The sequence below is a fragment of the Corvus hawaiiensis genome, chromosome 6 (genome assembly GCF_020740725.1).
Source record: "Corvus hawaiiensis isolate bCorHaw1 chromosome 6, bCorHaw1.pri.cur, whole genome shotgun sequence".
Lineage (NCBI taxonomy): Eukaryota > Metazoa > Chordata > Aves > Passeriformes > Corvidae > Corvus > Corvus hawaiiensis.
This window is the reverse complement of record NC_063218.1, coordinates 32,689,591-32,715,339: the sequence shown is the minus strand read 5'-3', so window position 1 is coordinate 32,715,339 and position 25,749 is coordinate 32,689,591. Positions and strand designations below refer to the sequence as shown.

The 25,749-nt window shown below is 37.9% G+C and overlaps 1 long non-coding RNA gene across 2 annotated transcripts; it reads left to right on the top strand.

The window, feature by feature from the left end:
• Positions 1 to 1,801: 1,801 nt before the first annotated feature.
• Positions 1,802 to 25,452, top strand: LOC125326901. 2 transcript variants are annotated; one of them, XR_007204064.1, is made up of 7 exons: positions 1,802 to 2,140; positions 7,078 to 7,254; positions 7,932 to 8,002; positions 15,535 to 15,624; positions 16,315 to 16,465; positions 22,706 to 22,801; positions 23,770 to 25,452. It is a non-coding gene; the product is annotated as an uncharacterized LOC125326901 (long non-coding RNA). The 2 variants fall into 2 exon arrangements; XR_007204063.1 differs by having other exon boundaries at positions 15,535 to 16,465.
• The last annotated feature ends 297 nt before the right edge of the window (positions 25,453 to 25,749 follow it).

The following is a 25,749-nucleotide window of genomic DNA, read 5'->3' as shown; positions in this document are numbered from 1 at the left end:
GCAATCTGTTTTCTACTAAAAATGTTAACTGTTTCTCTGAACTATAAAGAGAAAAAAGTGAAACAGGAAGATACCATGGACAAAGCTGTAATTACAGATGGTCCTGGTGACAACAGCAAACTCTGGAACCTTGTCCTTCTGGTTAATTACGATGTCATCATCCACTCTGTGCTCAGGGTTTATAGGGCTTTACTTCAGGACCTATCATTTATTCTATATACTAACATCTAGAACTATAACCCTGATACAACCTAGTCATTGGAAAAGGCCACAAACCCTGCTATGGTATGTCTCAATTCCAGTGCTGCAGCTTTACTGCATCTGAGACAGAACCACAGAAAACACATGGGTTTTAAAACTAAGGAAAGTCAGAAAAGCCCTGCTAACTGGAGGTGCTTTTAAGTAACTGATAGCTCTGTACTTCTTGTGCTGTGCACTTTAAAAAGTGTCTGCAAAGGATGTTAATTAATTAACCCATATCCACTCCACAGCAGGCAAGTCAGTCCTAGCAGAGAGATACCTCATTTAGAATATTAAAATGTATGGACTGAGGCTTAGATGTTAGGTTTTGGTTCCTTTTTTTTTTCCATGTGCAAAACCAGAAACAGATGTGGAATATCTGTTTATGATTTCTACTGCAGTGTATAGATCAGGAGGAGCTCCACTGAGTAAAGTCAGATTACATATAAATTATTTGCCTTGTAAATATTGCAGAGGATGTGGAATTAGAGCCCTGGAAGTTGTTTCAGACCACAAGATCTCCCTCTCTCTCTAATGTCTCAATAACAAACCTCTCATATCTCTATTCCAAAACGGAAGACATTATTCCCAGTCAGAACTAACCCTGCCCAGAAGCAAACAAATGTTTTTAAAGCTTAAAAACCATGGCTTTTTTCTCCAAAGTCTCCCACAGCTGTGTTATCTAGCCCATTGCTAGAAAAAAATTGTATTTAAAAAGAAAAGTATGGTATCAGAAAGTCAAGTTCTTGCATTTGACAGAATATTTGCTACTGCCCTTGAGATTCTTTTACTTCAGATCCAAGATCCTGAAGGTGCCATATTGTGATTTGTTCTACACTATAAACTAGCAAACCTCTAAATAAAGAAGTATTTTAGCACTAGTAAATACACAGGAAAACCTCTCGACACCAGTAGATATGTTCTTCATACACAGGCTGATATGGGTACCACTTTTAAAGGTCTAGGTATACTCTCAAGTTAATGTATCAATGCACAACCATCTCTCCGCCTGGATCCTCCTGTGCATAGACAGGACATTTTTTCTCTTCCTACTTTTTAAAATTTACACTTGAAATATTTCAAAACTACTATGTCAGGAGTGAGGACCTGAAAAGGTGTTTTCCCCTCAGGTGTTTCCCATTTGATACTTGGCCGGGCAGCCAGAGGAAAGGTGCTCAGGTTGCCCTGCACAGCCCTCTGCGTGTTACCTGCGCTGAGAGCCACCCCCGGGGGGTTTCACAGACGGAATGTCTCAACGCAAACTGAGGCCGCCGGGCAAGCGGAACCCGCTGGCCGAACGGACCCTCGGCCGGCGCTGCTCCCGCACCCGGGACGGGCTCTGTGGGGCAGCGGGGATTCCAGGGGCTGAGGGCGCAGCGGGGATTCCGAGGATGCGGAGGCTGCGGGACTCCCGCGGGCCGCGGGCGCTCGGCGCGGCCCCTCACGCCTCGCGGCGGGCGGTGCGCGGGCGCCCTCTGCTGTCCCGCCGCGGCAGCGCCCCCCGCCCGTGCCCGCGGAGGCGGGTCCGGAGTTGCGGCTCCACGCAGGGCCCGGGGGCAGCGAGACCCGGCACACGGGTGGGAAGGCACGGCACGGGCCAGCCAAGAGGTGGGCCTTCGGGGGAGTCGGGAGTTGGCCAACAAAGACTACCAGGACCTACCGGAAAAAAATACATATTTTTCTCTTCAAATTAAAGGGTAAAGCTGTTGTAAATAAGGGGTGAGAATGCCACTGAAGTGCTAAAAAAATGCATGGGCGCATCGATGCGCACGGACATCCTTCCGCCCGCTCGGCGGTACCGCCTGGGCGGCCCCTCAGCCCCGGAGCTGCAGCGGGCGCGGGCAGCGAGCGCGGCCCTGCCAGGCAGCGGCACTGCTGTCTCTGCTCTCTTACCTTGCAGGTGAGTGCACCAGCCTCAAAACATGAAATTCAAGTGATAACAATATTCAAGCAGTCAGGTCTTCTGCTTCTTGCGCACCAGAAAGCAGCCCAAGGGAATACAAGATACCACATTTCGCCTTAACCGGGCCAAACCAAACCCGGGCTGGCAGTGCAGCTCCTGCACGTCCCTGACTGCCAGAGAGACGCTGGCTTTCTCTCTGCCCTTGGTCCGGCAAGTCATCCGGGGCAACTGGCAGGACTCGAGTTCGGGCAGTCTGTTGTTTTGATGTTTTCTTGCTTTCTTAATCTTGATAAAGGGACCAGACAAGCAGAATGCTTATGATAAGTACATTTTTGTTTATAACTCTGTTCAGTTCAGTGAGGTGGAGATAGTCGGTGGATATTATCCTGTGCTAAATGAGTATAGAATGAAAATAAACAGCCTACAACCTTCAATCCAGTTTTAAGAACAAGAATATTTATGAGACTATGACATTTATGAACCTAAAGAATATTTATGACATTAACCAAAATCAACTAAGAGGACACTTTAGGAAGGCTATATCTGGGTAGTGAAAATCCTGGAACTTTTGAAAAAGAGAACAAAATTCTTTTATTGCATCAGTTGTCTTAAGTAAACAGTGTACCAAAATGAGGCTTCATATTAAACACCATCATTTTAATGGTTTTCAACAGAAGGAAATGGAAAACATTGGTGAAATTAACCTGACAGATGAGGTAGCAGAGCTGCAATTTTAAAAGTAATATCCTTCCACAAGATCCAAGAAAAATGAAACAGTCCTGTGTTTTTCTGTAGGCTCCTTATTTTATTTTCTGTTACTTTGACTGGCAAGCCCAAATATTTTAACATGAATTTTATTACTGAGGAAAACAACATGATTATTTAATGAAGATTATGTTGGAGATGCATCTCATACCTCTAATAGCATAATACTAACTTGAGAAAAAAGTTTATCCAGCTGTTCTTATTAAAAGCTCAGTAGATCAACAAGAAAATTATACATTTGTTTTTTCCCAGTGGTTTTTTTTTAAATTAGCGTTCACAGAAATTAGAATTTCTGCGAAGTGTTTACCTTTACTAAATCTAAAACTTCTGATGAAGATTCCAGTGAAAAAATGTAGACACTAGTCAGAAATACATTCTGTTTCAACTATATCTGTGTCACTATTTTACCATTTTCCCTATTGATGGTTATTGTGATGTGAAATGTCTTTGGACCCCATGAACTAAATACTGATGACAAAAAGGAAAGGAAATTACATGAACATGTCGTTCTGGTTCATTTGGTTTTGAAAATATTTTCCTCCTGAATTTACTGTGTCAATTCACACACTTGTTCTTTACACTCCAAGTATCTTTACTTACATTTCAGTCTACCAGAAGGACTGAATTGCAAATTTAGTCCAAACCTCTGAATGACCCTTTTTAAAATACCAATCTGCTAAACAGTGTCACAGACTTGCCTGGAGGTTGTCATCAAGGATAGCAAATCTCTTGGGAAGCCTGAAATGCAGGATGCTTGCCAGACTAAATACTATTTAAGATTCTTCTGATTTGTGTAAATGTAATTATCATTAGAGCAGTTTCAGGGATAGTTATTAAAAAAAGAAGGAGTGAGCACTAAGAGGACCCTACTTGTTCCCTGACAGCATTACCTGGAGTTACCTAAACAACAGACTGTGGTTCCATCAATAACTTGACTGTTACAGACAGGGAGAAAAAAGACTTGTTTTTCTTTCCTATGTAGTCATAGTATAGAAAGGAACTTGATTATTTCTTCATAGTGGCTGCAGTCCTTTACCCCTACTAAAACTAGCAATGCAATGTTTTCTACAATAGGTAATATGTTATGGGGCTTTACAATAGCTTCCCACTTCTAACTTGACAGAAACAAAATTATTATAATCCCATGTAAACAGCCTTTCAGTAGTATGTCATATTCTAGTTAAGCCTGACCAGTACAGAATTTGATCTGTGAGAAGAGTCCAGTGTAAGTGGCACAATTGTCCTAAGAATAATCAATAAGGATTTATGCTGAAAAATAAATGGGGTAGATGTCATCTTCTGGGAATCACAACTGAATAAAAGTAAGAACAGGAAATACCTGAACTGCAGGTCCCATGTGAAAAAAGAGAAACATTACAGAATGCTTTTCTTGGCCTTCACTAAACAGATGCTTTCTCTAAAAGATGTTCCTTAATTAAAAGAAAAATACCAGTATTCCCTTGATTTAAAAGAAAATAAATCATAACTGATACACTATAGACTACTTGCTTTCAGGTTTGAATTATCTACTTCACGCATGTAGATTATATGGTTCTCTTATTGTAAATCTCCTTAGCATCAAGAATATGGCATCAAAGAGCACCTTCAGTAACCTTAGAGGCTTTTTGCTCCATGTTTCTGATTTAGGCTGAAGTTGTTTAGTGAAGATTGAAATTTTGTGGGCTCTCCTCAAAGAGAATATAACATTATGTATCCCACACACAGGGATTCATGCAAAAATAGATATGGTTACTTCAAACTTCAAGAAATATAAATAATTCAATTTCAAACTTTAGAGAACAAAATTGAGTACTTGTGCTCACACTTTCAATAGGAAAAGAAGAAATAATCACAGTTTACAGGAGGGTCTCTTTGCACCTGCAGTTCAGTTGCTGTAGTCCATCATCTCTATTACTTTTGAAAGTACACTATTTAAAAAATGTTGAGCCACACTTACAAAGAACTCTGAGTGCTTCCTGTGCTGTCTCCTTGCCTCAGTCTCAACCAGGGCTGGAATCTAATAACTCGGAACTAGTGATTTCCTGGCAGAATATTATATTTTAGCTTACAATCATTCTTTCTGGGAATTGAGGTAGTGCTGTGGAGAGCGCGGAATCCCTAACTGTGCAGGCTTGATTAGATTTACTCTAATCCAATGTTTAAAAACAATATTTACCTTACTTTAGTGGAATTTTAGCCATTTCCTTTATTACCTTGATAATACTTCAGAGATAGTTCTAAATCTGGATGGGAAGGAAGAAAAAAAAGTCCCAGGGAAAATTAGAGAAGTCTATATAAACATGAGTTTTTCCAGCATTCTGATATATACATGTTTATATTTATATATGTATATAATATATGATCTATTATGAAGAAATAGTTTACTGCAAATATTTATATAAAGCATGTTGTCACTAGGGATTGCATGCTATTTGATATATTCTGTTCTCATTATTGAGAAAGTACTGGTGCTTTTCTAATGTACTGTTGATAAGAAGGCAACCACAAGGTTAATCTTCCAGGGTTCAGCACTCCAAATGTCCTTCACAAGAAACAACACAAAATGCATTCATATTTTTGTATTCTTATAATAGATCGATATATATGTAGCAAGCACCAAATTATTTTCTCCAGTCCTGAAACTGTTTGACTGGATGCAGCTTGGAGATTTATGAATACCACTGTAAGGATCAAAGTTTGTTGTCACCATGTCTGTTTAACACAGGCAATTATTAAAAGGAAGGAGAAAACTATTTGTGCCAGAACTTGAACCCTATAATAACTCAGAGTTCTATGTTTAGAACAGAATAAGGAATTACAACACACAATATTTTGAGGCCTTATTTCCAGTCATTTTATTCCATTCAGGATTTCAAATAGAAATCCTAAGCTGCCACAGGTTTTGTTTTTGTGTGAACAGTTCTTCCACTAACAGGGCAGAAATTACTTTCAGACAGGAATCATTATTTAAATAACACATGATTCCACCCAGTTACAAATACACTGGCAGAGCAAGAAAATTAAATTGGGGGGGAAAGGCTTGGCATATTTCATCAGTTCAAATAATTATGAAATAAAGTTCTAGAGGATCTGCAAACCCAAAAGACCACAAAGGTCACTTATCCATAGCTATTTATTCTGCTATGCTTAATGACAAGTTTTGCAAGCAAACCATTTGGTAAGAGTTTCATCCTGAAGAAATGAAAATAACAATAGTAAAACTTAGCAGTTATATAAAATCATATATGTTTAAAGAGACATGCAATTTAAGTGATGAGGTTTTTCCTCAACGAAAAAACCCTTCTAATTGCTACTGAATGGAAAAGAGAGGCTGCTCAAAGTACTTGGGGTGATTCAAGTTCCCACCTTTCTCAGGGGTAAAAAAGAGTTCACAGTCATTATTCAAAATACAGAGAATCATATAATCAGTCTTAGGTCTCTGTCCAACCTGGGATTCATTTGTTCTTGGCTCCTTGTTTTCAGGATGCTCACTTCTCTTCTGCAAGAGGGAAAATTAGATCCACCTTCATCCCTGTAATGCTTACTGGCCTGAATCCCCACATTGTCCCTTTGATCTCACACTTAAAGCCTCTTTGAGGCAGTTCCCAGCCTGTCCATGTATTTCTTTGGACAATATTCTTTCATAACACCTGCTTTTGGCAATCGCCTTGAGTAAAGCTGAGGATATAATTAGGTACTCCATGGACCCTGATATGCAGGAGATCTACATACCCCCTTACCAGGATGGAAGAGTAATTCTGAAATTAAAATAATCACAGTCTCTGGGGTTTTAGAAAATGTGGACTTTGCCTAAACTTTCTATTTGGCCGCAGCTTTCACAAGACATTAAGTAGCAGTGGATCCATTAAAAGCATGTTTATATCTTCTATATAAAGAAGTGAAGACCTTCAGAAGACCTCTGAAGTCAAAGTAGGAAGACTTAACTTGTCAAGTCTTTCCAGTTAGTTAGGAAGTTTTATTCATATACAGACTTCATCATTACCAATACTAGAGAGCTCTAGAAAATACAGGAATTAAGCAATACTGTCAAGGAACTAAAGCTGTACTTCTCAGATCTTGATGATTTATAAATAATAATAAATCTTAACAGTATCAAAGCTCAGGGGAAATGATATTTAATTTCCTTTTGTTCACTATCTTTTTTTTAGGATTCCATGGAAAGTTATGGGACACTCACCCCAACTTTTGGAGACCCAGCATTCACCATTTCCGGAGACCATCAGAGACCACAGGTGGAATGTTGAAATAAAGCAAGAAAGAGTTTTCTACTGACGAGATGTCCAGACAGACATGACTAAAGAGATGAGCAGCCACCCATATCCTAGGTATGAGGTGCCATTGTTATATTACCCAGCACAGGGGAAGTTCATCCAATTTGTTTAATTAATTTTAATACTTACATTTCATGTTAATTATTTTTCCCCACCTCAATATACTGTGACCTGAGAATTTTTTTAAGAGAAAAGAATCATTAGAATACTCTCAGTAATATTCTAGGGAAAAAAGGAAAAAAAGAGAATAAAATTGAGAAACAAGTTCTATATTGTTCCACTATATGTTTCACCAACATTCCTTTTTCTTTAACCTTTTGGACATTAGGCACTGTCTTTATTTTAAATTAATTCCATTTAACTATCAGCTAAGAGTAATTGTAGCCACATGTATCTTCTGTGTATTGCCCATAAGAGAGTGGAGGAACAGGGGGAAGGAATGGGTCACCCAGCCTTCCTTGACCAAAAGATGAACCCAAATATTAAAACTAGCCTTCTTCATACTGAGGGTGGCAGAGCACTGAAACAGGCTGCTCAGGGAGGTTGTGGAGTTTCCCTGTCTGGAGGAATACAAAACCCACCTGGACACGTTCCTGTGTCACCTGCTCTAGGTGACCCTGCTTCGGCAGGGGTATTGGACTTGATCATCTTCAGAGGTCCCTTCCAAATCTGACTACTCTACGATTATGTAGTATCTGAAATACAAGTGTACATTTTTTTCTGTCTTACAGGTTTTTCTCCCTTAGTTCCAGTGCAAATATGTCTTTCAAACCATCTGGAAGGCTGAGAAACAGCTGACAAAGTGAGTTTTCTTTTCTGCATAAAATATTTTAGAAAAACTGATTTTGTTTCCATTTACTTCCTTCATGCAAAGTAAGGATAGATAACCATCCTTCAGAAAAATTCCGGCTGTGTTAGTTTGAAGGTCATCTTTTGAAAACTATGTGTAGTATGTATCTTGTATGCTTCTATACACAATTATTACTTTCCTTGGTTTTGTTAGCATGTCCTATCAACCGCAACTCCTGTTTTGCTTGGCAAGCCTCCCAACAGTCAACAGACGTTTTCTCCCTCTTATTTCTGCCCTGAGCAAATGACTTCCAAATGATATCATATCTCCTAGAACATAGGGTGCCTCCTTTCATTCCGGGGTTCTCTTCTGAGCCCTGGTGTTTAGAAACTTGGTAAACAAAAAGGACCCTTTTTCAGAGACCGTGAAAGCTTTGTGTCTACAAAATTATACTACGGACCACCGAGGCCAACAGATAGTATAGCCAGCCAGGCTTACCTCTAATATGTTGAAAGACAAGTGTCTTAGTTATGAAAATCTGCAGTTCATAGTGAGTTTGCATGGCATGCTTCTCTGCCCAATAAAATAGATTCAATTTACCTGCTGGGAAGCTTTATTTCGTAAGTTATTTGGTGCTTGCCACATATTGTCTTACAATTGCCAGTAAGAGCCACTAGCATTCAAAGAATATGTATAGATCATCTGATGCTACTTCCTTTCATAATTTCTTTAGTGGAGGCAACATATGAGATGGAAAGAAAATCAAGAGTTCTCAAGCTTGGGCTGAGTTGAAATATCACAGTTAAGTCATCTAGCTTTTTCATGCTAAAGGTCTAAAAATAAAACAGGAATTTTTCAGAATTAACCTCCTAGACCAGATTAAAAAAAATCAAGATGGTATTTTTCAGTAGGCACTTATTGCTGTTACGGAACCTGGACATCTTTAAGACTCAACTGAGCTCTCTTTATTCACCTGGAAATCTCAGTTAATTAAAAGTAAAATTTTGCAATCACTGTGTTTTAAATATGTGTTTGATAAAGTACTGTAGATACACTTTCAGGAAAGGACATATTTATCAGCGTTTGAGAAGCACATATTTCAGTGTACATTTGAACAATAAACTTGTCAGCTGGGTAGGGCATATGATCTGCATATGCACTATTTGCTTAAGAGTTGGACTCAGTGATCCCTCTGGGTCCCTTCCAACTCAGGATATTCTGTGACTTCTGTGACTTCTGTGACTTCTCTCTCTCCAAGCAATTTGCAGTTCTGAAAACGTGATCTGAAAAATGAGCACACAGGAGGAAGGAATTCATGAAGAAAGAAGAGTTCTGTATATCTCATATCTTACTCCTAGTTTTCAACACAGAGAGTTATGGCTGTTCAAACCAGAATACTCCATTCTCTAACACAAAGTTACTCTTCCAGGCTGTCTGGTGTTAGCAGGTCTTCTTATAACCCTTCTCAGAACTGGCCTCTCCCTGTGCAACATGTACCTTCTGGCCTGGAGGTCCAAGTGCTCAACATAAAGCTTAGACAAGATGAGGAGAAATCCTTCTTCAAGAATTTTCCATTGCCTAAGACTGTCGGCAACACTACAATGCTACCATTTCAACTGGTAGGGTCTTTCTGTCTCTGAAGAGTTGCTGTTCACTGAATACAAAACCAATCTCTAGCAGGTACACTCTGTGACCTTATATTTGACTTTGTTTTTAAAACCTTTTACTGACATTGGCAAATCCTAGCCACAGTCCTGTGAGTGATTGACATATTATGAAACCAGAAAAAGGTGCAGAAAAATTTAAAAATTACTTATCCAGACCACTGAGACAGACAGCATTTCAGGTTTAAAATAAGAAGCAGAAATTCTTGGATGTCAACTGCGTAATCAACTACAGATTCTCTTCAAATAATACATACAGAATACAAAGGCAAAAGTAAACTTTGTAAAAATGTGTGTTATTATAATGTATTCAGTGGGCATCCATAATGTTTCAATTTTTCACAGGGGGATTTTTGATGTCGGTAAAAATTCAGTCCATCCAGATGAAATCCTGTATCTGCAGGAGCAAATATAAAAATATATGTCATCTATCAGAGAGTAATCTGCTCATTGATAATTTTTGGCCTTAAGAAATGTAGTCATTTCTGAGAGCAGGTAAAGTTCTGACACATAAGTATGTTCAAGGAGAATCTGATAGGAAAGTAAGCTTCCTACAGGAAGTATTGTGTAATCAGAAAGTGAAGAGCTGAGAAGCAATTAAATAATTCAGATTTCATCCGCTTGATAATTGACTGTATCAGATCAATAGAGACTTACTGTAAGCTCAGGAACAGCAGAAGGTTTTCTAAGACGGCAAACTTGGGGTTCTTATCAGTAACCTTGGCCTGGTTGCTTCCTTTACCCACACCTAAGGTGTGGAAAACCAGTCTGGCAGCTTCCAAAACAGTGTGGGTTTGGCATAAGCTCATTCTGTGGTGTGGAGTGGTCCCCACAAAGAGCAGCTGTCTGACCGTCCTTCCCATGGCAGTGGGACCATCAATCCCTACTCTCCAAGGTCTTTCCCTGTAACAGACTTCCTGGACATCTGTCCCTACACTTCCTGTGGCAGGACCTTCCCCTGAGACGGTAAAATTCCTGTTTTTCTACATGGCTGAGAAGCATTGGGCCAGTTCTTGTTGGGAATCACAGTTTTTAATGACCAGTAGGTGGTTACTTTAAAAATCATTACTATTATGAAGGGCCTATATTTTTAATCCCAGAGATGGAATGGCACAAATGTAAGGAAAACCACAAACTGATCAGCTTGACTGACTGTCTCCACCTTTCACTATGACTGAAATCTTAGACTCCAGCTTTACTGCTCTTCAGGGATCTCTGACACATCTTTGAGATCTACATCAAATTAAACAAAAAATTTGTGAGCACAGACCACCTACACAGAGTTAAACCCTTTGAAATTAAGTACTTCTCTGATGATGCAGTGTTGAAATTCTTACTGTTAATACAGCTTAGCTTCTTCTGGATTGCAAATTCTCAATTTTATTTAGCATATAAAGCTAAAGCCCAGCATCAGTCAAGCCATTTTTCACTATAAGCAATAGTTCTTCCATTTGATATACACTAGGAATCATCTCTCGGCAAGATTTTCCCCCATCATTAGGTTTTGCTCTCATAACAGAGCTGTTGGATTTGAAACAAAAATGTGGTTCTCTAACCACAAAAATCCAACAAGGAGCACAAAGTAAAAGAATCCTTAAAAGGCTCCTGTTTTTCGTTTTGATTTTAAATATAGTATTAGTAAAGTACTTTTAAAATTAGATATGTCAGGAATCTACAAACAGACCACCTAATATAAATGGAATGCAGCTTAAAATCACAAGTCTTCATATGCAGGCTTCATATGCAGCTACTTTAAAAGTATATTTTGAACATCAAAAATAGAAGGATGAGGAGAAAAGTTATATACCCCTATTCCTTCCCATCTGCTCTTTGTAGAAAGTGCTGGCGTAATCCTTCAAAGGTTTGGTGTATTCTGAAGAATTTATTACCTTCATATCCATTAAATGAACTGCAAATTTTACTAAAGTTTTGAGCTAATGTATTTAATAAAATAATGGATCTCAATAAAATGAAATTACCATCCTTTTAAAGATACATTATATATTTTATTGTGACTGATCCAGAATTAAAGTAAAAAAACCCTGCACATTAGTTTTTTAATATGAGTTTAGGTCTCCTGTGGTGCTTCCTCAACTTTTTGTTATGGACATGAAGTGTTACCACCTCCTCAGTCATTAAATCACATGGAAATTGCCATTATGCTTGATAATCTACTGGCATATGTTTCATTATGTTATATTCTAGAAGAAAACAGGTTACTGAGAAAGACACAATGCTTTCTACAAATGCATGTTTGATGAATGTTTTTTGGCAAATCAAATGAAAATCCCAGGAATTTTGATAGCTTCTTTTCATTCCATGACATTCAAGGGTTGCTTTCTAATCATCTGGGACATTTCCAAAAAGTGCACAGTCACACAAATCCGTATTTCTGAGCTCACTGACTTTAATAGAGCTACACAAAAAAAAAAGAAATGGCCTCTTTTTGCTAATAAAATGCTAGCAGATAAAAGAAGGAGTCATATGAAGTAAAAAAAAATCACTGATTCAAACTATACCTTACAGTCTGAATTTGTCCTCTGCAGTGTTTTCCTGATCCACTTGGCCAACAAGTATGAAATAGTGAAAGACTTGCGGGACAGTCATGACTACATCTCAACACCCTCATTCCACTCAGAAAATGCCTCTCATTCATAGAAGAAAACCATGAAGGTAGCTAGGCTCAGAATTTGCTGTGTATAACCATCAAAAATGGTCCTGCAAAGAAGTGTTGATAACTGTGACAAAAAATATTTAAATATATAATTGGTGTTGTACCAGATACATGCTCCATTCAGTTTTTTCTCAGACAGAGGTTTTCTTAGTTGGAAGATTTCATTGCCCAGATAGCTGCTTTATTTCTTCCAATTTCTGCCTCTCATAGGCTATCTAAAATGCAGAGCAATGGCACTCTGCCATGCATCTCAGCTTATCACTTCCCCATCTGTCCAAATCAGGTACCTGTCCATACTAAAGTGAAGCTTTTCTCTGTTGCATATCTAGACTTAATTCTGAAGGAAATCCAAGGCTGTGGATAATGGGATGTGCAACTGCATCTGACTGCAATACAGAATCAAAATGCTGCTTCGGCATGTGTCCATCACCAGCTTAATGTGTGGCAGGAAGTCCTGGACCTCTTTCACAGTGCCTCTGTAGCTGCTGTCTCTTACAGAGGCCTCTTGCAGAGGTCAGACAGATCCTGTCAGACACTGTTCTGGATACCATTTGCCAAAATTCCCTAAAATCTTGTCAAAAATATAAATTCAATTACCACTCATGGTGCCACTAATGGCCCTATTTCTTAACAAAACCAAGCATTGAGCTTTCTCTTTAATAGGTAGTCTTGGCTATTGAATCAAGTTCACCATGATTGAACCAGTTATAAATAATCTTCCACCATGTTCTCACTGCAGACAAATGCTGTTTCATGTCTGACTAAGACGCCCAAATTAGGCTCTACCTTTGCTGACCTGACTAGAATTTTTGCAGTTTAATATCTGCTATCAGAAATTAGTAAGTCTTTCCTTTTTTCTGGATCTAGTATAGTTCTGCTTCCAAATTATTTATAGGCTACTTAATCTATTTCTTCATTCTCTGAAGAAAACATTTTTGCTTGTTCACAAATGTACCAGCAACTTCATTGTGTGCCCCATAGTTCTCAAATTGTGAGATATATAGTAAAAAATAATTCTGTCGTTAAGAATATAGTACAACCAAACAACAGCACTCCTGAACTGTCCTAGATTTTTTTAATCAGAAATTTATTACAATTTTGTCAATGAGACTTGGAACTCTCTTTCCTGGCCCGTCTGTTCTTGAATCTTGCATTGTTCACCTATAGGCTTTGAAATCTCACAAAATGCATCTGTTTGTATCCCATGCCATGTCTTACATTTTTCATAATAATTTCTCATTTCATGTCACCGCCATCACTTCTGCTGTAGGAACAACTGGAGGAACAACTAAGCAAGGTTAGAAAATATTTAAGTAAACAGTCTGATGTACACTTTAACTAGACACACTACCCTAGAAAAAGGAACAAAATCGGAGAGTTTTACCCATATAGCTCAGCAAAACCAAAAGATATCAAGGACAGAGGCAGACTTATGCACAGCTTTCTGTGTCTACTCTCATACTCCGTTTACTTCCATGAGCACTTCCAAGACAGAACTTCAATGTCTACAGAAACTGCAAATTTGGAAATATGCAATGATAGTCTCTACAACAGAATCATCTTGGTCAGGGCCAAACAGCTCAGCCTGAGTCTTAGTCCAAAAATGAAATCTTTGACCCCTTCCACACAAGTATACACATATACAGCTGTCAAGGCTATTATCTAATCTCTTTACCTTTCTACATTTCACAGTTTTGAGACACATTTGGCTTCTTGGACAGGATCTTACTGAAGATCTATATCATAAACAAACCCGAAGAAAATGTAAGGCTTAATTTTTATTTTAGGGATAGCCAATAGAAAGCATAAAAATATGCTTTCTTCAATATTTAGATGGGTGCCTAAACTCAGGGAATAAAAAGTGTAAGAAATTTTCCAGATGGACTAAAACACCCTGTTACTTGTTTAGAATCTCACAACACAAACACTTCGGCTCTAACAGCTGCCAGAATGGGTGTGTTTGTGTGTGGTGCACGCATATGTGTGTGTATCTCTCTTTCTTGCTCTGTCTTTTCCTATTTTTGTAGAGTCTGCTCTCTGGCTTTACTTTTTTACAGCAGTTTTGGCCAATCCAAAATATGTAGACACTAAGTTAAATCACTCATTTTGTTTATGTGGCAACAAGTTCAGACTTCTTGCCGAAAAATGTTCTTGGCTTTGGACAAAGCAGGCTTTGAGATGCTTCCATCTGTTTTGAATACACCACAAATCGTAGTATGGAAACCATTGCCTGCAACTGGTAGCCAATTTGCTGAATAAACCTATATTAAAAAAAATAAGTATGATTCAACTTCAGACTGTTTTCATATTTTTATATCATTTAATTTCAAAGGAATCTACTCCTTATATGGAAGAAGTTTAAATACTTGTGAATTTTCTTACTGAGAAGAGGGTCAAGTAAGTAACAAAAATCAGTTCTTTTAAATTTATGAATTGTTATTATCAGTGAGGGGAAAAGATTTAGGCTCTTTAAGTTCTTATATGGTACTTTTCATAATGGGGCCTGAGCATTGTTGCAAAGCTAATCTTTCAATCTCTCATTAATTTTACTTCTTTGTATGTTCTACTACTGCTTGAAGAATTTGAGAATTTGTGAGTCAACAGTATACAGTCTTGGAAAAAGAAAGACATTCTCTGCTTTGCCTTTTGTCTGTTGTGGCAATCTCGGCACATCTTTTTACTCTTCCTCATCTCTCACTTCCATTTTGACTTCCACTGCTAGTTTTGGAAAGGGACAAGGTTTTCTTTAACACCATGTAGACAGCACCAGCAATAAGGACTCCCAAAAAAAATTGTTTTCAAACACAGCTCCTTTGGACTCCAGAAGATTATAATCATAGAATCATAGAATATCTCAAGTTGGAAGGGTATAAGGATCATCAAGTCCAATTCTCTGTTCCTCAGAGGAAGTTCTATCTTTCAAGACAGTCAGCAAAATATGATTTGTGTATACTTGTGTGTGATTTTACATGAAAACTAACTACAGGATTTACTCTAAAGATCAGAGTAGACAGTAAAGTAAAAAAAAAAAGACAGTGCAGTAAAAACCTTGAGCAATCTTTTCAAATATATCTTGCAACCCACAGCACTGGTGCCCACATTCTGCTTCTAAAATCAAGCATAGCATGGGAATGTACTCTAATTTATCTACATTATTCAAAACTGAGTCTTTCTGATAGTTGTTTCTGTCTTATGTTCCCTTCCAGGCATGGTCTGTTTCCAGAGCTACAGCAAACCAAAAATACACAAAGCCCGGAAATCAAGAGCTAGGAGCAAGGGATTCCATGACTGTTGTGGTAAATTGCCTGTGATCAAATGTTGTGGCTGTGTTCCAAATTTATTGCAGAAGAACCTGGCTTAGGAGAACCAGTGATGGTGAAGGCACCTCATACTGAAGCATCTAGTAGTAATTCCTAATTTTACTCCAAGGCAGATGTGATATAAATGATTCAGCTGAGCTTGAGAATGTCCCGAAGTTTGACCCTATCAATAGAGCCAACTGCATTGTTGAAAAAACCAAGCTGCAAGCAAAGGCTGACATGTAACAGAGCTGTTAATAAGTACAAAACATTGGTTTCTGTATGCAAAATTTAAAATATACCAGGAGAAAAGAACTGGAACAAGAATCTTTAATATAGGCTTGCAGTCATTATCAGTCAGCTCCATCAGACTTTATGTTAACCTCCATTCTTTTACACTTAGCCAAAATTTAGAATTTTATGAGGACTGTGTGTATTCAGTAAAGAGAAAACAAAATCCTATTCCTTCATTTGGAACAATTTTTACATGTTTTAACTCAAAGATTCCCTCTTATTCTATCTACATGTTTTTTATGTTTGCTGGTGTTGTAGAGTATAACCTCAGATAATGCAGAAGTAATATCTAAAGGTATGCAAAATTAAATCTTTGAGGTGATAATGCTAACAATTGACCTGTGATGCTAGCTTCTACTCTTTTCTATGTTTCTACTTCATCATGTCTCCTAGTGTTGCCTGAACAAAAACTCTGAGAAGCAAGAGGCATCTTTGCCCTGCACCTCGGTTAGAGCTGCTCCTCCCCTCAGCAGAGTGCACGACAGAAGGATGCTGCTGCATGTGCAGAACAAGTGGCAGTCTGTGGTGCTGTGAGGAGCACGAGGTAGGTAAGGGCTGCATACTCTAAAGACAGAAAGGAGAAAAGATCTCATTCCCTCTACCATGCCCATGCCAAGGTACCCGTGAAAGAACAGACCCAAGGAATGTTAGGATAACAATTCAATCCCATTCACAAACCCTCATCATCTCTTTCACCTTTGGGCAAAATATTTGTTGGTATTCAACACTTGTTGATCCTTTCAGCTATCAATATTATTACAAATTTAACTGATGAGATCTTTCATTGTTAATCTGCCAGTGCTGTTACAGTTTGCTCCCTGGGTGGGGACTTGGCTCTCTTTAACTTTCCAATAAATAACACTTTTTTAAAAATATTTTTTGTAATTTCTTCCAAGGACAATAGCTCATACCTTAATAGCACCAAAACCATGAAGAAAGGAACTAGTAATTAAACCATTAAACCCTCTCACTTCTCTAAATTTGAATAGTATGGGTTAGAGAGACCAGAAAGTATTCCCATACAATGAACGGATTCATTGACTCACTTATTTTGGACCATGAATATCACATATATAAACTTTGCACAGTTTAAAGCATAGCTCAAACCTTTTTGCCTCTGTCAGTATTGGTACAAAATGACCTAACATCAGTAACTTCTCAGCACAGTAAATCTCTCATGCCATAAAAAGAGACTTTCAAATGACTTCTCAATATGCTGCAATTTACACTTCTTCATCTCTGACTATACCTCAGCAGACATCACTGCTTAAATCTCCAATTAGATATATCAAAGAAGGCATCTTTCTGCTATATTCCTTGATTTTTATTAACTTGATGAAATCCTTGGAATCTCTAACTTTACTGAGTCATTGCTCCAGTCTGGCAGTCAGCTGGATCTAGTAGTCAGATCCGGGAGCAGGTTGAGGCTCTGGTGTTTACAACTATATCCTTATAAGGCATCTTGGTTCACTTCCAGTCATTGCTTTTTCTATAAAGCTTTCCTATTTCAGTGAATTATTTTTGCCATCAAACCAAGAGCTCTCAATGCTGATAGTATCACAATGTTATTGGTAAGAAATAACATCTCAGATCTTGACTTCTATATGCCACCCCAGAGTGAGAAGTGAAGAATCCCTCTTTTCTTCCCCATAAGCAGATAGCGGGAATACTAATTACAATATAGGCTGAGCACATTGTACAAGGAAAGCCTAGCCCCTGGGCTCTAAGCAAGTTGTCGGCTTGTGCTCACTCACACAGTGCTCCTCCACAAACCTGTTTTACAAAACATATCCTTCACCCAAACCTGCTGAACATCAGAAGGCAACAGTTTTTTATTCTGAAGTTCTGAACTGTAATATAAATGAGGGAGGGAAAAACTTGAAATAAAAAGCCCAGGTTAAAAGAAGGCCTGTCTTCCCACTGGCTGGAGCAGAGCATGCTCTCACATCAGGTAACACTTGGCATAAGTATGGCTGTGACTTTTCCCCTCCTTGTTAAGCCAAACACAGTCCCAACACAGTCTCCTAGCAAACCCTCTATCAAAATCCATAGATCAAAAATTTAACAAATGTGCTTATTTTTCTCCTATGGTCTGCTGCTGCTCTGGCACTGCAGTGTTAATTTCAGTACCTCAAGTACTTTAGACCAGGGCAAACAGGGCTTTTTAAGTGTGTACACTGTGCACACAGAGTTCTCTCTGATCAGGGTCTGGAGCCACTGCAACCCAACTGACTTACATCAGCATATTGGAAAGTGATAGCATCACCCAGCCATATCAATTTGCTATCCCAACATGCCAAATGGGTACCTACAGTGACTTTCTGAGTTTTGCCAGTAGTATCTGCTATCTAGACATAAGAGTAAGCTGTGCACCATATTTACTTAATATATTTCCTACCTTTTGTTCTGATCTGTCCACATCTTCAGGTTGAAATACTAGCCAGCCAGTGGTATTTAGAAGTGTATATATGTCTATGATTCAGTTTTCATGCAGACAGAATATTAGTATAAATTTCAGTGAGAGGAGGAAGGTTTAATTTTGAGTGGTAATTTTATAATCAGACAAAATACTCAAAATGCTCAACTATCTAACTGGTTTTAACAAGCAATTCATCAGAACTGACTGAGAAAAGGTGATAATGTCAAATTTTAAATCACAAAAAATGCCAATAGAGTTTTTTTAAGTAGTTCTAAGCATAGCAGTCTGGCTGCCCTTTTTCTTCACTAATGTGCCATTCCTGTGGATTCAGTTTGCTTTGCGTGCTTTGTTCTCTTTTCCTACAGCAACACCTACTGTTAAAAATACAACTGGAATTTTCAACAAGTCCACAAGGTTATTTTTAAGTAACCACTAGCAGCTCAAACTTTCAAAGTGATCCTAATCCTGTTATACAATGTGTTTTGTTTCCCCAACAACTTTTTTAGGAAGCGATCTTCTATCTAAACTGCTCTCTGAGTGCAAAAGACATGAATTAGAGGTTTTTAAGACAACTCTGAACCTGATTGAAATATCTGAACTGACATTCCACCCTGTGGTAGGTCAGTGACAAAACTCAGATGTGGACTAAGAGTTTTTAAATCCAGCACCCAACCTGACTTAAAATCAAAATACTGAAATAAAAAGCAGCAGATATTCAAACAAACTAAATTTAACAAAAAAGAAAGCCATCTTATAAAACTTGATCTGTTTTTAATTTAGGATTTCAGTTTCAGGGGAGTTTGATCCCAGCTTTTGCATGCAATTCTACCCTTAATTTCACCTATGCTGTGAGGTAAAAGTTTAGTTTTATAATTTAGTGTTCATGCTTTGAAGAAAAATTATATGGAACAGAAAATGGAGGCCTACAGAAAGTACAAGTTCAGTGCCCATTTTCATAAAAAGTTAAGAGAATATTTAAAATAGAATAACAAAAAACATGCACTTGGTGGATTATTAGGAGATTATTTTGACAGAAGGTTGGTTCACAGCTTCTGTTCCCAGATTTATAGAAACTGACAGCAGAGCTACCACTATTTCTTGTTTTGAGAAAATGTATTCTATGTTTCTCTGTGACTAAGGTCACTGTGTGTCATCATGTTCCCTAGAGCATGCTGTGAGCAAAGTTCAGCTCCAAGAAGCCCGTTAGCAGACTGTTTTTCTGAAGTCATGTTCTATGTCTGTCTTTTATACCTAGAAGAATTTACAACTTTATATACTGAAACACTCTGTGACTATGTCATACTTTGTCTGAATTTTAATTACTCATATATTCAAAATATAAGCTGTTTAAATGAAACACATAGTTTGATTTGAGCCAGCTGCAAAAAAACATCAAATCTTTTATTCTTAGAAGTTCCTACAATGGATTTTTGCTAATCTTTAAAGATAAAAGAAATCTTTTAAATTCTCACAAATAGTTCAGAAAAGAAAAGCATTTTTCTTTGGCCTCCTCAGTCCTCCCTGATCCATTGGATATGAGCTTATATATCTTTATGCATTGCCCTGACAGGTCATGAAGATGTGAATTTCCAGACACAGTGAGAAAGACTGAATAACAGGATCAGAGAATAGATGGTAGCCCAGTAACACCACTAGCTGTCTGGGTCAGCCAACAGCTCTCAACACTTTCTGTTTACTTTTCCTTGTCTGAACTGCCATAGATGCATTGATCTTCATGTTCAAGCAATCTGTGTTTACCCATTCAGTCATAAGAGAGAAGGATATGTATTACATACATTCAAACAGGTTGCCCTGAGAAGCTGTGGATGCCCTGTCCCTGGAAGTGTTTAAGGCCAGGTTGGATGGGGCTTTGAGCAGCATGGGCTAGTGGAAAATGTCCCTGGCCATGGAAAGTGGGGTGGAACTAGATTATCTTTAAATGTCTCTTCCATCCCAAACCATTCTATGTTTCTACTATTTGTTGACTTACAATGTCAGTCCTCAGCAATCCCACCTAGTAATAATGCACACACTATTTGAAACTTGGGTTTTGTCACATTCATGTAGCAAAATATTCATGGCTCAAACTGGAAAGCTCCCTGAACTTTCAAGTTCCCTAAAGAGAAATGCAAGAAATACACATCACAGGACAGTACAGAGGCTGCTTTTCACTATGGGATGAAGCAATTTCCTTGTTCAAATTGCCATACCATACCAGACTCAACAAAATTATAGAGGAGACATAGGAGCTGAACTGCAGGACATACCCAACACTAACCATTTATGTTGTTTTCCCTTGTACAGTAGACTTGAAAAAAAAATCTTTATAAAAGAAATTGTCTGGTTACTAATCTGTATGTCCTTTGAAGCCAACTCAAGCCATCCTTTCTAAGCAGGAGAATTAGTGCATATAAAGAGGAATTTTCATCTCTATGAAGTAGTTTAGGTATCCATAGGCTTATTACACAGGGAATGCAAATTTTGTAAGATTTTATCTACAGAAAATGTGCAATATTCACCACTATTTTACTGCAGCATAATAATGAATAATCATGTCATGAGGCTGGGTCTGGCACTTATCAGTGTGCTGTGAGCTTATGACTTAAGGAGTTACTTCTTAAACTGAACTGCTAAAGGTGGAGTTAGAACCTTGACTGAAAGAAAGCCTGCTGCAGCCCATGTGAAAATTTCCACTGACTCCAATATGCTTTAGTAGAAGCCTTTTCAGCTGAGCGTCTCCAGTGGAGTTCAACTGATGAAAGCATTTGTATGTGGATGTGATTTGCTATGTAAACATATGATGGAATATGCTTTATGTGGATTCTTTGGCTGGCAACAAAGAATCTGGTAAATATTCACCCCCTTCAGACTGCAGTTTCAGCAACTGAAAGTTTTGTTTTTTCTGAGAACTGTGTGAACAGAAGCTAAAGTTCATAATAGCTCTCTAAACACTGCTGTCTGGTTTCTGTTAACATTTCCATTACCACGACTCCTCAGATAGTTTTACAACAATGCTAAATTTCCAAGGATGCATTAGGAAAAGTTACAAGTTCCCAGTGAGTGTTTTTTACTACATAGCTCAAGTGTCACAGCGAAGATAGATTTTTACTTAGACACTCACCTAGGAAGAGCAGAATCACCTAGGGAGCCAGGTCTGGCCAATAATAAGCATGCAATAAACTTGGAGGAAGAACAAAGGCTGAATGCCTAGCTATTGTTGTCAAGATATGGTCTTGAGACAGTGGTGCATGGCTTATCAGAAAGGAGTGTTATGAGAACTGTTTGTGTACTTGAGTTTGCACAGATGCACACAGATAAATCTATTTACCTGCTATGACTGAACCTTGGTAGACATAACTAAACTGTCTAGTGTCAAGAATCTTAATTTTTAAATGTTATACATATAAAATATTTCTTTAATACTTTTAGTTAGAATAAAAAGCTTCATTCTTATCAGCCAGTCACTTCAAAAAAACTGTTACAACTAGTATAAATGAATTTCTCTTGCATTTTGACCAAAATTATCTAGTAAAGCTTATTTGCACTCAGTGAAGATATACACAAGCAACTCGGGTAGCATTAAGCTTTATCTTAAGGAAAATTTGGAACTGACTTTTCTCTGTTTCAGGTAGACATAGTAGAGAGGCATTTCTAGCAATGATAATTCCACTGATTTTGTGGATGCACTGCCTTTGCACAAGTGAATTTACATGGAGAAAAATTACCCTATTTATAAATCAGGCTTCAAGATGCAACTTGGAAAAGGTTAAAGAATACCTCTTTCATGCACACCTGTACAAAGCCAACAAAACTGAGAAAGCTATCTGTAGGGAATGAGTCTCTCATTTCTCTCTGATGGAGAAAAGCTTCTGATAATTTTGACATTGCTTTCAGTTTAAATTATATTCTAACTACTAAAGAGTAGATATAGGTGCAAGTGATATTATTTCACATACCTGTTCTTCACTGGCACTGACAAGCTCTTCAGTTGAAATAAAATTATCCTTTCAGGTACAACAGCAGATTGCAGTTCCAATACCTTGCTTCCCCAGCACGCACAGAATTGATCTCAGTATCTGACAGAAGCATCAGGAATGATCTCTGAAGGAACTAAAAAGCAGAATCTATGAAGTAAATGTAGATGAACCACAGATCATAAGTAATGTTGTGCCAAATGAAAGAAGAATCTCCAAAAACTTCCAAGGACATGTCTGCTTCACAGATGAGGCCAATGTTTTGCACTGCAGCAAGATGCAAAGTGCACATGCATTCATGTGCTATATAAAATATGTTACGTGACTGTTCTAAGTGTAATTAATCTTGTGCTCTCACAACTAACTGCTCTGTCTTATTCCACTTCTATAGACATTGTTAAAAGTCTAAGTGAGGCTTCAGATTCAGCAGAAGAGGAGAGGACCTAAACTTTGTAATGCACTTTGAGATTTACTATAAGGAGAGATGGTAAATATGTTTCCATTACTTATACAGATATAAAGACAAAAATACACGTTTTTGCGTGCACACAAGCGCACAGACATAGAAAAGAATTCACAAATGGCTAGTCCCTGTCCTTAGGTGACCATGTGACCAACTGTCAAATATACGAAGGTTAGGAAAAAGATATAAATACTTTTTCGTATAGTTTGTCAGAGAGAAATATTCTCACTTACTTGAAATATTTTCTATAAAGTTGATTATTTAATATTGGTCAAAAAATCATAAATTGATCCTCATGCTTTCACTTCCAGGAACACTTAAAGGAAGCTTTGAGGTCAGTTCAGAGCCTAGGAAGTGAAAAATTCTGCTGCCCAAAAGAAGCATAAAAATGCCAGTTTCACAAAATAAGCTCTGCTAAAGTGATCAGACTGCAGACTGAAAAATTTAGTTTAGAAGTCAAAAATGTAATACCAAACCAGGCAGTACAGACTAGATAGAACATTTTCAGCACCAGACAAAGAGGACAACTTGGCTCAGCAACTCTCTTGAAGGAAATACTTTACTGGTCTGTAGTATCTCTGAGCTAAAGGACAAATGTTGGAAATTGACAGAAGCTTCAGCTGCCTTCCAAAAGGTGTGTTCAGAAGGCCCTATGTCCCAAAAAATCCACACACGGGCTGCTGCCAGAGCTATTTTTAGTTTTGCCTTCTTTCGTGTCTTTCTACTTTAGAGGTTCAAATCTCTTTGATTTTGTTTCTTCCAAACTATGGTTAAGTTCTCTTCCAGTCCAAGATATTCCTAAAGTCTCTTTTTTTAAAAGATTATGTTTTTTAAATGTCAGTGTTTAAGAAATATAATAAAGTTATACATTTCCTGTAATTTCTTTAAGAATAAGCATAGTTTCTTGCATATTTCTTTCAAAACATTCTTTGCCAAAACAGTGACGTTGAGGGTATGAGTCTCATCTATTCATGGAAATGTTTTCTTTTCAGCTGAAAACAAGGGTTCTGTGGTTTCCTCTTGTATTGCAACCTTCCAGCCGAAGACCATCTAAGTCAAAACAGAAGGAACAGAAAGCCTCATTTATCTAAGACAGCAACTTCTTGCAGGTGAAAACTGAAGGTGATATCTTCACTCCATTACAATGGTATGGCTTGTTACAAGCTTGACAGAGCAAAATATAAACAAACAAATGCACAATTACTTTTGTTTGTGGGGACAAGCAAAAACTATCAAAAATGTAGCATACTCAGCTGGCATTATTTGTAGACTGGCTGGCAGCCTCTGCAGAGAGAACAAGAAATACTAAAATACATTCAAAGGTGCTATTTCCAGAGAACTTTACAGATGTGCTAGCCAGGCAATGTGGGAAATGGGCCTTCCACATGTCTGCAACACCCCTACCAGATTTAGAAGGTAAAGTAAAGGGACTAGTAGAGTTTCAGCTAAAGTGCTTATTGTTATAGAAGTATTGGCACAATTTTTCTTTGAAAATCAAAATATATGGACTCATTCCCAAAGCTCAAAAAATGAAGACTTGCACATTTTGGATTGTCCTGCAGTGCTAAGCTACATGTTTCTGCTCTGTTGGGCAAGTGTAACAGCAGAAAATAAATAGACAGCATCCTCTGCAGGAGTTACAGGAAAAGCTATACTGCGGTAAAGCTAAGGCATAATACCTTGTCTAATTCTATACCACAATTTCAATTTTCTGCCATTGTTAGTCCCAGTAGAACTGTGCTGTAGACATCAAAGGCTCTGAATTTTTCAGTCTTGAGGTATCGTAAAAGCTACAGTCTTGCAATTCATCTTTAATGAGTTGTTCACATGGAAATCAAACAGCCATGGATTTCTTGAAAATAGCCGAGGATCATTCCTATCTTGTGTCCAGCACTCTGTCTCTTAAAAACAACTTCTGTGGCCAATGATCAACTATCACTGAGTGAGATTCATAGCTGTAATAAAGTTGTTTACTGTTTCATTCTGAACAGTTTTCTTATTTATGTGCCCCAGCCCGTAATTTCTAAAATATATACCATCTCTTATTGCTGTGACCTGGAATTTACTAAAAGTATCACTAAGAAATCACAAGAAACTACTCTTACTTTTATTCCTCTCTTAAGAATAGGCTGAGAGCCTTTACACACAGCTGTCTGAACTTGGATCGTTTTCAGATAAAAGTATTATTTATGCTCTAAAGTGTCCCAGGAGCCTCCTAGACAGAACTGTACACAGTTAGGATCTGCCTATTTTCACATATGGGGAAACCAGGCAAGATTCATAATGGAAAATTTCATTCCAGATCTGCATTTAGGTGAGTCTGGACCATGCATATGCACACACAAAGTTCATAATAGCTGCTTGAGAGGTCATTGGACCTTCAGCACGATCACTTCAGGAAAATGCTGATATTTTCATTGCTTTTGCTAAATCTGTTTGTTCCTATGTTCCAGTTTTTTCTTTTGTCAAACATCCCTTCTTGGTCTTACTACCTTTTTTCCCAAAATTATATATTGTTGATTTGTATTTTAGACACCAAGAGTTTTAGCTCAGTTATAAGATATACTGTTCCATATAAGCACACGTTGACACTGGATACAATCCAGGATTAAATATATAGAACCTGGGCTGTCACATCAAAGGATACTCAGTAAATTTAGTCCTTTAACCTTATGACTTTCAGCATTTTTAATTATACTTTATGACTTAGGATCTTTGTGCATTCAGTTTGTAAAGGGATGCTCTATTTGGTGCAAGAGTTAATCCTTCTATTTTAACTGCACTCACATTCTGCTATCAAAGATCTCCGTAGCAGCTGCTAAATTCAAGGGCTTGTTGTGTGTATTAATCCATTTTTTTAAAGTTCTCTGGGATGAAAGACACTGCAGAAATGCAAACTCCTACCTACTTATTTAATAACAAGCCAGAAAGACTAGCAGGACTTGCACAAGATTTAAATTTGACAATAATAT